This window comes from Cavia porcellus, unplaced genomic scaffold, assembly GCF_034190915.1.
Source record: "Cavia porcellus strain 051 isolate PalLab524CR breed Dunkin Hartley unplaced genomic scaffold, mCavPor4.1 scaffold_42, whole genome shotgun sequence".
Lineage (NCBI taxonomy): Eukaryota > Metazoa > Chordata > Mammalia > Rodentia > Caviidae > Cavia > Cavia porcellus.
In genome coordinates, this window is record NW_026947525.1 from 6431504 (window position 1) to 6443913 (window position 12410).

A 12410-nucleotide genomic window follows, 5' to 3' on the forward strand; every position below is an offset into this window, starting at 1 on the left:
ACATTTGCTGGTGGCATTGTGAGGGGGCATAAGTTCTTCAATTCAATCATCTTTATGTTCCCTAAGCATCACAATCTCTGCTATGTACTGGTGCTATGGTCTCGAGTTAGGACCTCACACAGGCTATGCAAGCACTATGGATGCAGTTGCACCCACAAATCTTCTGGCATTGCTTCTACATTCACACCTGTTTGAATTAGCACTCCCATGACCAGACTCCTACTCAATAGCTGACAGCTGACCTTCTGATGCAAAAAGCTTAGTAGCCCATTCCCTACATTATGGACCTCACTTAGTGAATTATTATTATTATTATTATTATTATTATTATTATTAGTGTTGTTATTTTGCATTAACAGTGCTGAAATTGAGCCCAGGGCCTCATGCATGGTAAACAAGTACTCTACGCTGAGCTCTCTCCCCAGCTCCTGACTCACTCTTAAATAACTGAATATGGCAGACATCATGTGATGCGAATACTAAGGTTCACGCATCTAAATAACTGTTATGCATCTTCTGTTCTTTCCCTCTTATGTTCTCTCTTATATTTTAGTATTCATTTGTCTCCCTCTCTGATTCTCTGGCTGTGGGGAAACCACTGCTGTCTCTGAAGCTTGCAAGAGGAGAGGCTGATGAGCTTTGGGTGAGAAAAGGGAAAACAGTCCAAAAGGAATCAGGCTTTTGCCTTGGGTCTTGCCTGTAAGCAAGAGGCAAAGCCTGAGAGCAAATTTTGCCCTAGTGCCATCTCCCCTGAGCTTGTCTTCATAGAGATATGATGGCAGCAGACCCAGCAAAGCCTCCTGAATTCCTGATACACAGCACAGAGTTTAACTCTTATATGAACTGACCTGTCTTCTATCACACATGTCTTGTCATATTTTGAAAATGTATGTAATGACTGGACAGAATTTGACCGCTCTGCCTTCTTTCACCAATCATAGTCATTAAAGATTATGTACAGTGAGATTACTGTACAGTGTTTTCCTATGGATTTTCTTTAGTAGGTTCTCACTTCATGATTTGCTGTGATTTGTTTATTCTTTGAAATGTTATTGGATATTCACATTGCAGTTTTCAGTTGTTGGAAACAAAGTTGAAGTGAATATCTTATAAAATTCTCTTCATGATGTAGAGGATTATACGCACAGAATCCTAAGATAGTCAGATGAGTTAATCTGAAATTAACTGCCAAAATGGTATCTGAAGTGAATGTACCACAAGCAAGACAGAAGAAATTTCCTTCGTGCACTTCCTCACCAAAACCAGTGTGTTTTGAACAAAAATGAAAGTCTCCTTTGTGCTCTTCAAAACATCAAGAGGGTTTCTCTTGTGGGATGAATAGTTGCTTACCTGATAATTGACAATGATAGGAGGCATATAGAAACTGGAAAGGGGTCATGTGACTATCAAGGCCATGTTGAAGGCCTTAAAAATGATAGACTTGTGGGTCCGCTGGAGGACTTGGAATCACAGCTAGCTCCTGTGGAAGTCACCCTGCATGACCCAGGGAGTACTGACTTCTCCTGAAGTTAAGGCCTCATGACTCGGACAGTTCTTGTGAGAGTTCCCTGGTATTGCATGACAGGCCTATGACTTGACAGAAGATGGAGGGGCAGGAGCCCCTAGCCCAAGGAGGGGTACTGTTCCTCTCTACCCATAATACATGTGTACAATCTAGACAGCTTTGGAATATGGGAGCAGCTGAAAGACTTAAAGCAAAATGTGAGTGAAACAGTCCCACCATGGATGTTATACCTATGGGAAAATGACAAAAAAGAAAAGGCAAAATGCAATCTCAAACATCTAGTCCATCAGGAGCAAGACCAACCGACATTGAAATAGAGGACTTTAAAAGTCATAAATCAGAAACTTCAAAAGATAGCAAATGAAGTAAAGAAACAAATCCATGAAGCTATAGAGAAAAGCAAATTAGAAATAATGTCTCATGTAAAGAAATAACAGAAGTAACAACTGTAGTAAAGAAGTTTCTCAACATAGCTAGAGAAGAAATAGATAAAGCAAAAAATACCGGAGCATAGTTTCAACTATGAATGAACAATGTAGAAAACAAGCAGAATCTATGAAACATATGCAAAGACATATCCAACCAACAATATATATATATATATATATATATATATATATATATATATATGTATATATATATTGAAAGCTGGCAAAACCATTTAAATGAAGCTGAGGATAGAATTTCATAATTTGAGGAGAGTATTGCAGGGAGTGATCATGAAAGTGTAGAACATATAAAAATAGCAAAGCATCATGAAATGACAATCCAGCAACTTCAACATGATGCCAAGAGAAGCAACATAAGACTGATAGACATCAGGGAAGATGCAGGAGTCAATGCAAATGACATAACTAAGCTATTCACATAAATAATAACAGAAAAATTTCCAAACATGAGGAAAATTCTGATATACAAAAAAGTGAGACTCACAAAGTGCAAAACAGTCACAACAAACATAAGTCTATGGCCAAACATATAATAATTAAGATTCCAGACATACAGCTTAAAAACAGAATACTAACACTGTTAAAGAAAAGACACAACTCTCCTGTCCAGGAAAGACTATGATTACTATTAAGGCAAACTTTTCAGCACAAACTTTCAGGTTAAGATGAGCTTGGCATGAACAATTTCAAGCCCTAACAGAAAACAGCTTTCAACCTAGACTGATGTACCCAGAAAAAGTGTCTTTCAAATTTAATGGAGAAACAAGATACTTTGATGACAAAGAACAACTGAAGAAATTCATGTCCACCAAACCAACCCTAGAAGGATTACTGAAAGACATGCTAGATAGAGATAAAAATGACCACAATCTCCAGAACAACAGAAAGAAATGACCAGGCTGGGCAAGAAATTGAACAAGGGAGAAAAGCAGGAAATCAACAACAGGAATACAACATGGCAAAGTCAAGCCAGTACATATCAGTGATATCCATAAAGGTAAATGGGCATAACTCACCTATAAAAACAAACAGGTTGACAGAATGGATCAAGAAACAGGACCCCACAATATGCTGCATGCAAGAAACACATCTTACTCAGAATTCACAGATTATAAGACAAAGGATGGAAAACAGTTTTTCCATCAACAGTTTCCATCAACTGAAAACAGTTTGTTTCCATCAAACAGTTTTTGAAACAGGAACCCAGAAAAAAGCAGTGTAGCTATTCTGTTTGTAGAAAATGTGAACTTTAAACCTAAAATGTTTAAAGGAGATAAAGAAGGCCACTAGATACGTGTAAGTGAGAAGCTGGAAGAGGAAGAATTACAAATATATATGCACCAAATACAGGAGTGCCCAACTATATAAGGCAAATACTAATGGACATGAAAAACCAAACACAAGTATATAATTGCAATAGGGGACGTTAACACCCCACTGTTAGAGATAGATCAATGATACAAAAAGTCAGCAAAGAGATAACAGCACTGAATAACACCTGTGAGCAAATGGACTTGATGGATGTTTACAGAGTGTTCCACCCAACCACATCATAATTTACGTTAGAATACACATTCTTCTTAGCTGTACATGTTACCTTCTCCGAAATAGATCATATATTAATCGATACAACATGCTTAACTAAATGCAAAAGAACAAAATTATCCCATGCATAATATCAGACCATATTTCAATAAAATTGAAAATCAATGGCAAAAAAGTGCAAAGCCTTCATATACATGAAAATTAAATAACAACTCTCTGAATAACCAGTGTGTTACAAATGAAATTAAAGGACAAACAATACAATACTTACAATACAATGAAAATGCAGATACAACATACTGTAACATATGGAACACAATGAAAGCAGTCCCCAGAGGGAAATGTATAACCATAAATAGTCACATGAAGAAAATGGAATGAACACAAATAAATAAACTAATGCTACATCTCAAGTTTCTAGAAAAGCAGCAAGTCAAACCCAACACTGATAGAAGAGAGGAAATTGTAAAGATTAGAGCAGAAATTAATGCAATTGAAACTAAAAAATGTTACAAAGAATTAAGGAATCAGCTGTTTTTTTTGAGAGAATAAACAAAATTGACAATCCCCTGGCCAGCCTTATCAAGAAAAAGAAAGAAAATACTGAAAGCCACACAATAACGACTGAAAAGAGGGAAATTACTACAGATTCCATGGAAATTCAAAAGATCATGAATACTTACTCTGAAAATCTCTATTCACATAGGGTGGAAAACACAGAGGAAATGGACAGATTTCTAACAACATGAACTATCAAAGCTCAATGAAGAAGATAAAACAATTTTGAATAACCCAGCATCAGCTACTGAAATTAAAAACAATTTAAAAACTTACCAACAAACAAAAGCCTGGGTTCTGATGAATTCATGGCTGAATTCCATACAAAGTTTAGAGAAGACCTAACTTCAATACTCCTTAAACTTTGCAATGAAATTGAAAGAGAATCAGTCCTCCCTAAATTCATTCTTGGAAGCAAGTATTACTCTGATACCAAAATCAGAAAAAGACCCAACCAATAAGGAGAACTAAAGGCCAATCTCACTCATGAACATTCATGCAGAGATTCTCAATAAAATATTATCAAATAGAATGCAGCAAATCAGCAAGAAGATTATACACCATGACCAGGTGGGAATTTGTCAATAAATGAAATACTCCACATGAACAGAGCCAAAACTAAAAATCACAAGATCATCTCAAAAGAGGCAGAAAAAGCTGTTTATAAAGTCCAAAACCTGTGCATGATGAAAAGCCTATGGAAACTTGGAATAGATGGTATCTACCTCAATCTCATAAAGACCATTGATGACTAACCTATGGCCAACGTTATACTAAATGGACAAAAATTGAAAGCCTTCACACTAAAATCAGGAAGAAGACAAAGATGTCCACTATCACAACTCCTATTCAAGATAGTTCTGCAAATATTATTCAGAGCAATGAGACAAGAGGGTTAAGTAAGAGGAATAAAAATAAGAAGTTAAATTATCATTACTTGCAGATAACATGATACTCCACATAGAAGACCCCAAAAACTCCATTAAAAAACTACTAAAGGTAATAAACAAATTCAGCAGCATAGCTGGATACAAAATGAACACTCAAAAAAATCAATAGCATTCCTGTACACAAACGCCATGAGAGAGAAATTATGGAAATATCACCTTTCATTGTAGCACCTAAAGTAATAAAATACTTAGTAATCAACCTAGCCAAGAATATAAAAGGGTTATGTGCTGAAAATTATACTACTCTAAAAAAAGAGATTGAGGAGGATATTAGAAAATTGAGAGATATTCCTTGATTGTGGTTAGGAACAATCACCACTGTGAAAATGGCCATACTCCCAAAGCTGTTACACAGATTCAGTTCAATCCCAATCAAAATACCATTAACATACCTTTCAGATCGAGAGAAAATATTCCTACAATTCATCTGGAAACACAAGAAACGTAGAATAGCAAAGGCCATTTTGGGTAACAAAGGCAAGACAGGAGGGATCTCAATTCCTAACTTAAAACTATACTACAGAGTCACAGTAATAAAAATCAACATAGTACTGGCAGAGACCTGAGGATCAATGGAATAAATTAGAAGATGCAAACACTACCAGCCACCTTACATTTGACAAATGGGGTAAATATGTTCCCTAGAAGAAAGATAGCCTCCATAATAAATGGTATTAGAAAAATTGGCTTTCCACATTCTGAACACTGAAACTACATGCATGTTTATCACCACACGCTAAACTAAAGTTCAAGCAGATCAAGGATCTAAATATTAAAAAAGAAACACTAAATCAAATGGAGAACAAGGTAGGTAGAAATCTTGGGGACATTGGGGTTGGCAGAGAATTTGTGAATAAAATGCAAACCACATAGGAAATACTTCAAAGATTCAACAACTGGGATCTCATATTATTAAAACATTTTTGCACTTCAAAAAAATCAACAACTAAGTGAAAAGTAAACTCACAAAATGGGAAAGAATTTTAGCAAACAGCCACTCAGACAAGGACTTACATCCAGAACATATAAAGAACTGAAAAACATCAAGCCCCCCAGATTTGAAGACCATCTCCACAAATGGGCATCAAATATAAACACACAGTTCTCAGATGAAGATATACAAATGGCAAATAAATATATGAAAAAATTTTCACTGTTAATGATCATTTGAGAAATGCACATTAAGACAGCATTGAGATTTCCTCTCACTCCAGAAAGAATGGCTGCCATCAAGAAATCAACTGATAACAAATGTTGGTGAGCCTGCCTGGAAAAAGGAACATCAAGCATTACCCGTGTTCCTGGGGTAAATCCCACTTGGTCATGGTGTATAATCTTCTTGATGATTTGGTGGGAGTGCAGACTGGTGCAACCATTGTGGAAATCAATATTGAGATTCCTCAAAAAACTAGGATTGGAAGTTCCATTCAATCCAGTTATTCCTTTCCTGGGTGTTGTCACAGAAAAACTGATAATGTCATGTCACAGTGATATATGTGCACCCATGTTCATAGGAGCACAATATGTGATAGCTAAGTCTTGAAAACAACCAAAATGGTCCTCAGCTGCAGAGTGGATGAAAAATGTATTTTTATACATTTTTACTACTACTCTGATAAAGAAAAGGATTGTCTTGAGTTCTTTATAAATAAATGGAGGCAACTTGAGAATATACTCATAAGTGAAATAAACAACACTCACAGTAGTAAATATCACATTTTGCCTATGGTGTAAAGCATACTAAAAAATGACAAAGTAATATGATCCAAAAAGTATAATAGATATTGTAAAGGAGAAAGGAAACTCCTCTGAAGGATATAATGATATGTATAGTGTGTAAGATAGATGTCCATATTACTAAATTTCTGTTAATCATTGATAAGAAGGGTGTGCCCTGTAAATGTTTGAATGTCTAGCCACTTTTTATGCTTTTTTTGTAACTTAACAATTATTTTTAAGATGACAATATGTAATGTATCAACTAGCAATTTTATGATGTTAATTTTTTTGAGATCTGTATCTGTATGCTACCATTTTTATTGTTTCTATTAATAAAAAAAATTTTTAAAAGAAATGGATGTGGAGTTCTCTGCCCTCCAGGCCTTGCAGCAAGACCTGCACATGCAGTGGAGGGAATCCTTGGGATCCACTTCACTCTGGGTGGCCATAAGCTGCACTGTGGTGGGATTAGTGGTATTATGCTTTACATTTCTTGTGGTTGTGGTCTTTATGTGCATGAGTCCACCCTATGGGTCACTTACAATAAGCATATTTTCCCTGATCTTTGAGGTGGTGGAATGTGGGAAACCACTTCACATTGTTTCAACCCCAAAGGCTTTAAGGACTATATGGAACTGACCCAACTGAATAGCATAAGCTCAGCATGGACACAAGTCAATAAGAAGAACTTAGTATAAACTGCCATGGATGTGCTAAGGTTTGTGACAGTATGCAAGAATGTAATGCCTAATGATGGATGATATATCCAGGCTCGATAGTAAAGATGCTTGTTTATTGCTGTTGCTAATGTTGGCTCTGTGTGGTTTCTTCTCCTTTTACCCACTAATATATCCATTCACCACCCTATCTCTGAGAAAATCTCATACCACAGACACAGGGAACTTTAATACCCCACAAAACTATAGCCTCTGTCCCCTGTTCCAAGGCACACATAACATCCTAAAGCCCAAGTCTCTTTTGGGGTACAGCTTTCGAAAAGAGACCAAGTTTCAAGCCTGCACCTTGAAGATCAATTCCTAAGCCCTGTGACAAACATCTGCCTCACTTCCATCCCTCCTCTGTATTCACAGAGCATAAAGTTCTAAAATGGTCTGACCTTGACCTGGAACACAGCTCCCCAAGCAACAGATGTGCAGCCTTCAAGCAGACTGGTCAGACAGTGGACTCAGGTGAGTCAATCCACAGGCTGAAGGCCAAGGACAGTGTTATCTGTTGACCCCAATGTCACACAGTGGAGCTACTTACCAGAATATCTTAGCCTCCCTTGATTCCTGAACCCATGGGGACTCACTTTTCCTGTGGTTCATAGTGTGTTAAAACCAGGCACAGTATTAATGTGTGTTAGGGAGAACCCATGCCCATCACAACCCCTACTGAAATCAGCTCCTCATGTACTCTGCAAGGCACCTGTTCTTATCATGTCACATATAAAAGTATGTTGATAAAATGTATGTTGAATGTCCTACTAGCCATCTCCACCCAGCCCACTTGGCAGCAGTTCAGCCTTCAAACCTCCATTGGGCATGCAGGGGAGGAAAGTAGAGGAAGACAAGGGGCTTTCTCTGCCTAGACAGAAAATATAGAAGGACAAGGGGCACCTCCAGGTATAAGTGTTACACCTACTGCTGAGCCTGTATCCTGAGGACAGAGAGGAGCCAGCTATTTTGATCACTTTGGTAGAATTCAGGAGTCTGAGCAGAGCTACAAAGGCTGGACTTGGGAGCCAACTGATGGATCCTTCAGAAGATTTGCCTGAATTGTGTTTTCCCTTTCTGCTCCATGACTTACTCATCACCAGGTGTTGGCAGTGTGGGTTAACGTGTCTTCCCAAGTGAGCTACTTCTGGGGATCTTGGGTAGTCAGCACACAGTGAGATCTCTATGTGTCTCTGTTAGGTTTTGCACAGAGCAAAGTATAAAAGTGCAGTTCCCATGATAGTAAGGTTGGCCCCCAAATTCCATTAGTGAGGTCTTAGTTTGAGGGCAGCTGATGCTTTGATCTTCAGGTTTGCATGTGCATGAAGGACTCAGTGCTGGCCAGGTAGAGTGTGTCTTTCCTGCTTGAGGTTTTTCATCAGTTGTGCTTTTATTCCAACATATTAGAAGTGGATTTTCTTGCTGTGTGTTTTGCTTATAAATTATCATATTTTTATTACTACTTACTTAGAGTGCGTGCTGATTGTTTTTGATAGGTCCATGGCACATGTGATGCATAGAGTGGAAGTTAGGCCCTACCTTGTGCATAATGGTGCAGTCCATCAACTCGTGACAGTTCTCAAAGTTGCCAGCATTGAGAACCTAGCTCAGGGTCAAGCCATTGCCAGCACAAAGCACTGCTTTGTCTGGATTGTTCTTTCTTTATGATCATTGCAGTGGGTATGATGCAATATTTGGAAGCTTAGTCCAGCCCTAACCCTAACTCTAACCAGAACCCTAAATCTAACTAACCCTAAAAAGTCACTAGCAGCATTCTCTGGGCAAAGAAAACTTGATGGCATTGATGTGGGAAATGTAACATAAGTTAATTATGAGGACATAAGATCATGGGTGGCTGGGGTGGAGCAGCAGGGGAAAATAAAAAAAAAGCATTGTGTAAAAATTTGAAGAACATTCTGGAATTGGACAGTGGGGAAATCCAAACAACATTGAGAATACACTAAATGCCAGCAAGCTGATTACTTTAAGCTTCATTAAAATATTAAATTTTATTTATTTTGTTCTGTCACTAACAAATCTCTGAGAAATAAGAGTAATGATGAATAAAATGATAAATAAAACTGGAAGAGAGGGGAATGGCAGGTGTGGGTCAAGAGCTGCCCACAGGTAGAACTCAAGAGACGACTCCTGCTGTGGAGCACCCAGGACGTCCAGCTCTGCAGCTGATGGACAAGGGAATCCAGGTGCTGGCTCTTGCTGTGGGGAGAGCTGGTGAGGGAGCTGCAGGTGGAGCTGGCACAAGGTCAGGAGGTGCAAATTATGCATGGACTGAAATTGGCCCTGTAATTTCAGGAAGAGAAAATATCACCAACAGTCCATGGATTTCTTGGGGCAAAACCTTCCCACTGCCTGTCAGAGGCAGCTGTGTGTACCAGCTAAACCCCAGCAAAGTCTCCCAGACTGCATCCCCACACTGACTGCTGAGGATCTCATGCTCCTGGGTCACGCAGCACTTGCACACTTTGCTGAGTTCCAAGGCATATTCCCTGCCCACAAGCCCATGAACTCTGGAGCTCAGGCCTGGGAGGTTCGTTCAGGATGCTCTAGCTATTCCTGACGAAGCTTAGCCTGCAGATCTACATGGAGGTACAGTTCCAATGAAGATTCAAGCACAGAAGATGTGGGCCTGGGGCAGAAGGGAGCCAGCTGAGTGAGAGGCCTGATATATCCGGGGAACTCATCTGTGGGTGGGGGGTGTAGGCCTTCTGCCCAGTCTGTACAGCATCCAGCCACAGCCTCTCCAACCCACAGTGGGTCACTTTGGGCCCAAGGAGCCCTTAGAGGCTTAAAGAAGTCTCTGTGAGAGGGAGACTTGCAAAGTTTTATCACACTTGTACTTTCTGACACACTGTCTCCCTGCCCCTCCCCAGTGCAGTCAGCTTGGTGAAGACAGTGACTGCTATATGCCATGTCATTGCACTCAATGGATCAGGGCTGCTGCTCCATGGATATCTGAGAATTGAGAGGTCAGTTGGTATCTGTCTTGCCTCTCTGCAGTATCTAGCTTAGGCAGTGATCCATTGCTGTACCCATGTATGCATGGTCTAAACCCACACCGAGGGAGGCCTGGGGTCCAGAAAAATTACTTTTAGGTGAGCAATATCTGTTCTGCTGCAAATGGTGACTCTGTGGCCTCCAAAGAATGTTGGAACTCAAAAGGGCAGGAGTTGCATCTGCTCTGCTTACAAGGTCATGGCCAATACCCTGAAATGTGTCTACACACAGTGTGTCTTCAAGTGTATTTGTAGCATAATTAAACCTATTGGCTCTTCCATGATACCAGACAGCCATGGATTCTTTGCTGTACTCAGGGTTTCCTGTGTTGAACAAACCCTGAGGCCCATATAGTGACTCTCCAATCTCCTTTCCAAAGAATAGAAAGCTCTCCCCAAGTGTTGGTAAGTAAAGGGTTAGATCATTCTTGGGAATCAGCACAGGCTCTACTGTAGGTCTTCATGGGGCCAAGGCCACAGCTAACCACTTTGCACGGAGCCCCAATTTCATACTCAGTGACCCTGAGTTCCCAATCCAATGAGCAACTCATCATTCAGCATTTTAAACTGAGATTGAGTGATGAACTTGCACATAGTCAGGACCTGAATCTGCAGGTGGCCAAGTGTCACTGGGCTAAGTTAAGAACTCACCTTCACAGCTTTGGTGCCTGCAGGGCTGAGATGTCAGCCATGGAGCCAGAGAGAATGGCCGGAGCTGGGGCAGCTGTCCAGGAGGGCTAAGTCCGGAGTCTCCCTCAGGCTGTGAGGTGCATCTGCCTGTACCTGGATTGCTGTAAAGACATCTGCCAGGCTCACTGCTGGCTGACTTCAGATCTGTGATGAGACAGTAGGGAGACATGCAATTGGTGTCATGCACATGACTTCTCAGAAGGGTTGGAGCTGAAGCAAAGCCCACACTCCAAATGGTCCACAGAGGCTTGTGGTACAGGGCTCACTAAGGAATTCTACCATCCTCACATTACCTTGATAGAGGAAAGGCAGAATAGAAGTCTATGCATTAACAAAACCTATGAGTCTTAAGACGGCCTCCAATTTTAGAGATGAGAAAATGGAGGATCATTCTAGATATCCAGATCCATTAATGAGGCCCCACAGAATGTTCCCCAGTTTCCTGATAGAATGTCCACAGGAAGGAATTAAGTTACCCTTCCATAGCCATGGAGGGTGAGCAGCTGTGTTCACTGCTCTTTTCCTGCACTCATTTAGCCCTGAGGCTCCTATGAAAGAAATGCAGTGCCTGAAAAATTCCTGTAGGACAAGTGCCAGAGAAATGGACAGAGTGGACTGACATTTGAGGTGAGCACATCTGTGGTGAGTTGATGATGTGTAAGAGCTGGGGACAGGGTGGAGATGCAGCCAGCTAATGGTCCATGGACACCAGGCCTAGGGCTGAAAGTGAGATGCAATGCCAGAATTCAATCATGCCAAGAAATGAAGTGACTTTGTGTTTGTGTCCCATTTCCCCTTCTCCCACCAATGTGTGTACAATGACCTTGCCTGTGACAGGGTAGATGCTGAGTAGAGAGGATATGGTATTTGAGCACTTGGAGTCTAGATTCCTTGACAGCAGGATCACAGGCACAGTGTTTGTCAAGTCCTGGGTGGATGTGCTTAAAGGGTTAATCTGACCCTAAATTCCCCTCAGTACTCTATGGCCCGCTGTACAGTCCTATACTCAATACAGTCCCTTCTGCTGACACACCCTGCATCAGAGCAGATATCTATTGTTATTGTGGGTACCATGTTGGGAGCAGGGACATGTCACACAGGGCCCAGTTGCCAACCCCATGCCCATGTCCTGTGTACAGCTCTGTTGGGCCAGAGCCCCAAAGTCTGGAGAAAGCCTGACGCTCTGAGAAACCACAGGATTCACTTTGTTAAACAACATAAACTTATGTTCCTCAAAGAAAAAA